Source organism: Mustela nivalis (genome assembly GCF_964662115.1).
Source record: "Mustela nivalis genome assembly, chromosome: 9".
Classification (NCBI taxonomy): Eukaryota; Metazoa; Chordata; class Mammalia; order Carnivora; family Mustelidae; genus Mustela; species Mustela nivalis.
In genome coordinates this window covers 16,411,679-16,417,783 of record NC_139028.1, presented here as the reverse complement: position 1 = coordinate 16,417,783, position 6,105 = coordinate 16,411,679, and the positions used below count along the sequence as shown (strand labels likewise).

Here is a 6,105-nt window from a genome sequence, read left to right as displayed (position 1 = left end):
GGCACCTGGGTAGCTCAGTTGGGTGAGTGCCTGGCCCTTGATTTCGGCTCTGGGCAAGATCTGTTGTGGGATACAGCCCCCCTTGCATCTGGCTGCATACTCAGCATGGGGTCTGCTTGAGAATTTTCTCTCTCCCTCTGCCTCTGCCCCTCCCACTGCTTGCACACTTTCTCCCTCACTCCCTCCCTCTCTCTCTCAAATAAATAAAATCCTTAAAAAAAATTAGTAAGAAGATTTCACAAAATTGAATTAACTCGTCCTTATCCAGGTTAATAAAATACTTGCATAATACTGAAAGAATGCATAGTTTCAAAACACATTCTACATCATTAGATGCAACACAGATGACACTCAATTGAAGAGCTTTCAATCTTTTGGGTTACTGTCCTAATGATAAATAGATGCTGATAGTTGAACTTTCTAATGTTTTAATTAAGAATATCATTAAAACCAACAAGACTTTGTAGAGACCACTTCACTTGACTAATTTCTGCATTTCTTCCAAAGTCAGATTGATCCTGAATCCAGCAACATACAACAAAGCATTATAAACTCTGATCCAGTGGCATTCAGCCCAGGAATGTAAAGATCATTTACTATCAAAATAAATAAAGGAGGGGCACCTGGGTGGCTCAGTTGGTTAAGTGTCTTGCCTTCAGCTCAGGTCATGATCAGGGCCCAGGGATTGAGTCCCACATCAGGCTCCCTGCTCAGTGAGGAGCCTGCTTCTCCCTCTCCCTTTGCCACTCCCCCTGCTTGTGTTCTCTCGGTCTCTCTCTCATTCTGTCAAATATATAAATAAAACCTTTTTTAAAAATAGAATAAAGGGGGGTGCCTGGGTGGCTCAGTGGGGTGCCTGGATGGCTCAGTGGGTTAAAGCCTCTCCCTTCGGCTCAGGTCACAATCCCAGGGTCCTGGGATCGAGTTCCGCATCGGGCTCTCTGCTCAGTGGGGAGCCTGCTTCCCCCTCTCTCTCTCTCTCTGTCTGCCTCTCTGCCTACTTGTGATAAATAAATAAAATATTTTTAAAAAAACAGAATAAAGGATAAAACCACACGGTCATCTCAATAGATGGAGAAAAAGCATTTGACGAAATCCAATTCATAAACATTCTCAAGAAACTTAAAAAAGAAGATAACTTTTTCAATGTGAAAAAAGACATCTATGAGGGATGCCCGGGTGGCTCAATCAGTTAAGTGTCTCCTTCAGCTCAGCTCATGATCCCAGGACCCTGGGACTGAGGCCCACGTTGGGCTCCCTGCTCAGCAGAGAAGCTGCTTCTCTCTCTCCCCCTTGTTTATGCTCTCTCTCGCTATCTCTCTCTCTCAAATAAATAAATAAAATCTTTAAAATAAAAAAAAGCACATCTATGAAAAATCTACAGCTGACATCATACTTTTTAAAAATTTCTATATAATTAACATACAGTGTTGTACTAGTTTCAGGTATACAATATAGTGATTCAACAATTCCATATACTACTCAGTGCTCTTCACTGTCAGTGTATTCTTTATCCCCATCACCTATTCCACCCATCCCCCCACCCTTGTCCCTGGTCATCACCACTTTGTTCTCTGTACTTTAGAGTCTGAACTTTTTTGGTCTCTTTTTTCTGTGTTCATTTGTTTTGTGTCTTAAATTCCACATATGAGTGAAATAACGTGCTATTTTTCTTTGACTGACTTATTTCACTTAGCATTATACCCTCTAGATCCATCCATCCATGTTGCAAATGACAAGATTTCATTCTTTTTATGGCTGAGTAATATTCCATTGTATATATATACGACATCTTCTTTATCCACTCATGTATCACTAGACACTTAGGTTGCTTCTATGTTTGGGGTGTTGGAAAGAATACTACCACAAACATAGAGGGGCATATATCTTTTTTAATTAGTGTTAACATCATCCTTAATGGTGAAAAATAATACAAGAATGTCAGCTCTTGCAACTTCTATTCAACATTCTACTGGAGGTTCTAGCCTGTACAATTACAAGAAAAAGAAAGAAAAGGAAGAAGTAAAACCATCCTTATTTGCACATAACATGATTCTGTATGTGGAAGATCCTAAAGGGATAGAAACAAATGCACACAAACCCCCATTAAAATTAATAAACACGTTGAGCAAAGTTGGAGAATCCAAGGTTAATATATGAAAAGGAAATTGTATTTCTAGATATAAGAATGAATAATCTTAAAATAAAAATAAGAAAACAATTCCACTCAGATTATTAAGAAGAATAAAATACTTATGAATAAATTTAGCAAAAGAAGTACAAGACTTGTACCCTGAAAATTTCAAAACAATGCTGAGGGGAGTTAAATATGATTTAAATAAATGGAGAAACATTCCATGTTCAATGATTGGAACACTCAGTATTGTTCAGATGGCAGCTCCCCTCATGTTGGTCTATAGATTCAACCCAATTTCCATCAAAATTCCACCAGGCTTTTTTGCAGAAATTGGCAAGCTATATCCAAAATGAATATGGAAATCCAAAACAATTTTGAAAAAGAACAAAGTTGGAGAGTTTTCATTTCCTAGTTGTAAAATTTAATATAAGCTCCAGTAAGAGACAGTTTGATACTAACATCAGGGTAAACGCAGATCAATAGAAGAGATTTGAGAATTCAGAAATAAACCCTTATATTTATGACCAATTGATTTTTAACAAAGGCAGTTTGAGAGAAAAAGAGTCTTCAACAAATAGTACTGGGACAATTGGATATAAACATGCAAAACGATGAATGTAGACACTTACCTCACACTATATGCAAAAATTAATACAGAGACATCAGTGTAAGAGCTAACGCTGGGGCACCTGGCTGCCTTAGTCAATAGAAAATGAAACTTTTGATCTCAGGGTCCTAAGTTCAAGCCCCATGTTGGGCACAGAGATTACTTTTTTTTTTTTCAAGATTTTATTTATTTATTTGAGAGAGAAAAAGCACAGCATGGGAAGGGGCAGAGGGAGAGAGAGAAGCAGCAGGGAGCCCGAGGCAGGACTCTATCCCAGGACCCTGGGATGGTGACCTAAGCCGAAGGCAGACCCTTAACCAACTGAGCCACCCAGGTGCCCCCAGAGATTACTAAGGAAGGAAGGAAGGAAGGACGGACTACTCTGCACTACCTTTCCAACTTGCTGTGAACCTTAAATTATTTCAAAATCTAAAATAAATATAAAAAACTCTCACTCAAAACACATCATTAAGAAAATGAAAAGATCAGGGCGCCTGGGTGGCTCAGTGGGTTAAAGCCTCTGCCTTCAACTCAGGGTATGACCTCAGGGTCCTGGGATTGAGCCCCACATCGGGCTCTCTGCTTGGCGGGGAGCCTGCTTCCTCCTCTCTCTTTCTGCCTGCCTCTCTGCCTACTTGTGATCTCTGTCTTCAAATAAATAAATAAAATCTTAAAAAGAAAAAAAAAAAAAAGGAAATGAAAAGATGAGCCACAGAATGGGAAAAAATGTTTGTAAATCACACATATGGCAAAAACTTATATCCCGAATATGCAAAGAACTTCTACAACTTAATGAGAAAACAATCTAATTTTTAAATAGGCAAAATATTTGAATAGATATTTCTCCAAAGATGTACAAAGGCTCGTAAGCACATGAAAAGATGCTTAATATCATTAGTCATTAGGGAAATGCACATTAAAACCACAATGAGAAACCACTTCCCGTCTACTAGGATGGCTACGGTCAGAAAGTGTCAAGTGTCAGCAAAGATGTGAAGAAAGAGAAATTTTCATACACTGCTGGTGGGAATATGAAGTGGAACAGCCACTTTGAAAAACAGTTTTGTAGTTTATTTAGAAGTTAAATATAGATTTTTCACATAGAAATTCCATTCCTACACATGAACTCTAGAGAAATAAAACATGTTCACAGAAAGATACGTACATTAACGTTCGTAGCACCATTATTCATAATAGTCAAAACTAGAAAAGCCCAGATGTCTATCAACTGGCGAAGGACTAAAGAAAATGTGGTATATCCACAATGGAACACCAACACTAATAAAAAAAGGAAAATACAGACACATGCTACCACATGAATGAACTTCAAAAACACTATGCTAAATAAAAGAAGCCAAACACAAAAGACTAAGTGATATTTACATGGAATGTCCAGAAAAGGCAAATCCATAATGACAGAAAAATAAATTCATGTTTGCCTTAGGGTTAAGGGGGAAAATGGGGTTTAGCAGTCAACAGATACAAAGAATCTTATTAGAGAGAAGAAGATGTCCTAAAACTGGATATGGTGATAGGATGTACATTCTGGGGAGAAAACCTCAATTTTCTTCTACCCAGTCTAAGAATTAAACTGACCTGAGACAGTGGGACACCTGGGGGGCTCAGTCAGTTAAGCCTCTGCCTTGGCTCAGGTCGTGATCCCAGGGTCCCAGTTCAGCGAGGGCCCTGCTTCTCCCTTTGCCTGCCACTCCTCCTGCTTGTGCTCTCTCTGTCTCTCTCTGACAAATAAATAAATTAAATCTTTAAAAATAAACTGATATGAGACATAAAGAGGAGAAAATCAAATTTCCTTGCATCCGTATGAGGAATCCACACAGACATAACATACCAAAGAGAGTCAGAAAAGATGGGGTATATATGTCATCTGGAACTAAGGAGAAAGGTGTAGGGGTCTGGGACTTCAAAGAGAAGGAAAGCAATTCACAGGCAGATGAAAAAAGTAAATATTTGGTAAACAAATGTTTGCTGGGCCATTCAGAAACAATAGGACATAGAGAGGAATTTTATTTTATTTTATTTTATTTTTTAAAGATTTTATTTATTTATTTGACAGAGAGAGATCACAAGTAGGCAGAGAGGCAGGCAGAGAGAGAGAGGAGGAAGCAGGCTCCCTGCTGAGCAGAGAGCCCGATGCGAGTCCCGCATCGATCACAGGACTGTGAGATCATGACCTGAGCCGAAGGCAGCGGCCCAACCCAATGAGCCACCCAGGCGCCCCATAGGGAGGAATTTTAATAGGCTGCTGAATTCCTCCCTGTGTACCACCCGTAGTTCATACTGTATTGTAGTTATCATGGTGAAAGGTCCCTGGCTGGAGCAGGTCCTCTAACTAAACTCCTTTTAGACAATTGGAGGAAAGTCCAAGTTTCTTCTTGAGTGTTTTGAGTCTTGACTGTTTTTGACTTAAAATAATCTGCAGCCAAAGTGGTACATTTTGGGGTGGCCTGCCTTTGGTCCCTATCCAACTTGCTAAATCTAAATCTAAATAAAAATCATTGAATCATATAATTACAGTGGGTGAACTTATGGTATGCAAATTAAAACCTCAACAAAGTTGGTTTTTTTTTTAGGGAAAAAAGTCAGTTTGATCAAATTTGCATATTAACTTAATATTGGTTTTCCTTACTATAAAATCAAGACTTATTCAGTATAGAAATTTTAGAAAATATTAAGGAACAAAAAGAAAAACAACTTAAAGCACCCATCCTTCCACCTTCAGAAAACCACTGCTGTTGTAGCAGAGATCCTAAGTTTTTTCTTTCTATAGGACTGGAAGTTGAAAAATAAACCCAAAAACAGAAAACAAAAAACCCCTACTCCTTGCTCTGGACAGAATCTGGTAACCTTTTATACAATCCTTTCAAAAAGATGCAGTTGAAATGTCAGACATGCTGGGTCTGGAGGCAGGAATGGAAATTGCTGAACGGCTCTGCATAAGGAAAGAGGGCGCCCTGGGAGGGAGAGTACCTAGAGACCCCCTAGCTTGAGTCCCACCTCCCCCACCAAAACAACCAAAACAAGAAAGAGCCCCATACAAGGACTCCTGTGCAGGTAATTTATTTGAGAGGGGGGTCCCAGGGAACAGGACTGAGAAAAGGAAGGTGTAAATGCTAGTGTAAGGTGTATTGTCCCCTGTGGGCCTGATTTGTCCAGAACCTCCTGGGCACCTTACAGAATGCCTCCCTAATTATTCCCATGGAGGAAGGGAAGCAGGGGCGGTTCCCCACCAGCTCTGCACGCACACTATTTGAAGGTTGCCCCTGGGGATGCTGACGCCCACACTTTGGAGCTGTGCTCAGGCCGGTCAGATTTATCTGCAGCAGAAAGTGGAAAGACCCGC

General features: G+C 39.8%; 1 protein-coding gene across 3 annotated transcripts in view; it reads right to left on the bottom strand.

Annotated features, from left to right (window-relative positions):
- LOC309841419 (carotenoid-cleaving dioxygenase, mitochondrial) overlaps nt 1–6,105 on the bottom strand; it is a 107,705-nt gene that overhangs the window by 65,523 nt on the left and 36,077 nt on the right. The window lies entirely within an intron of this gene.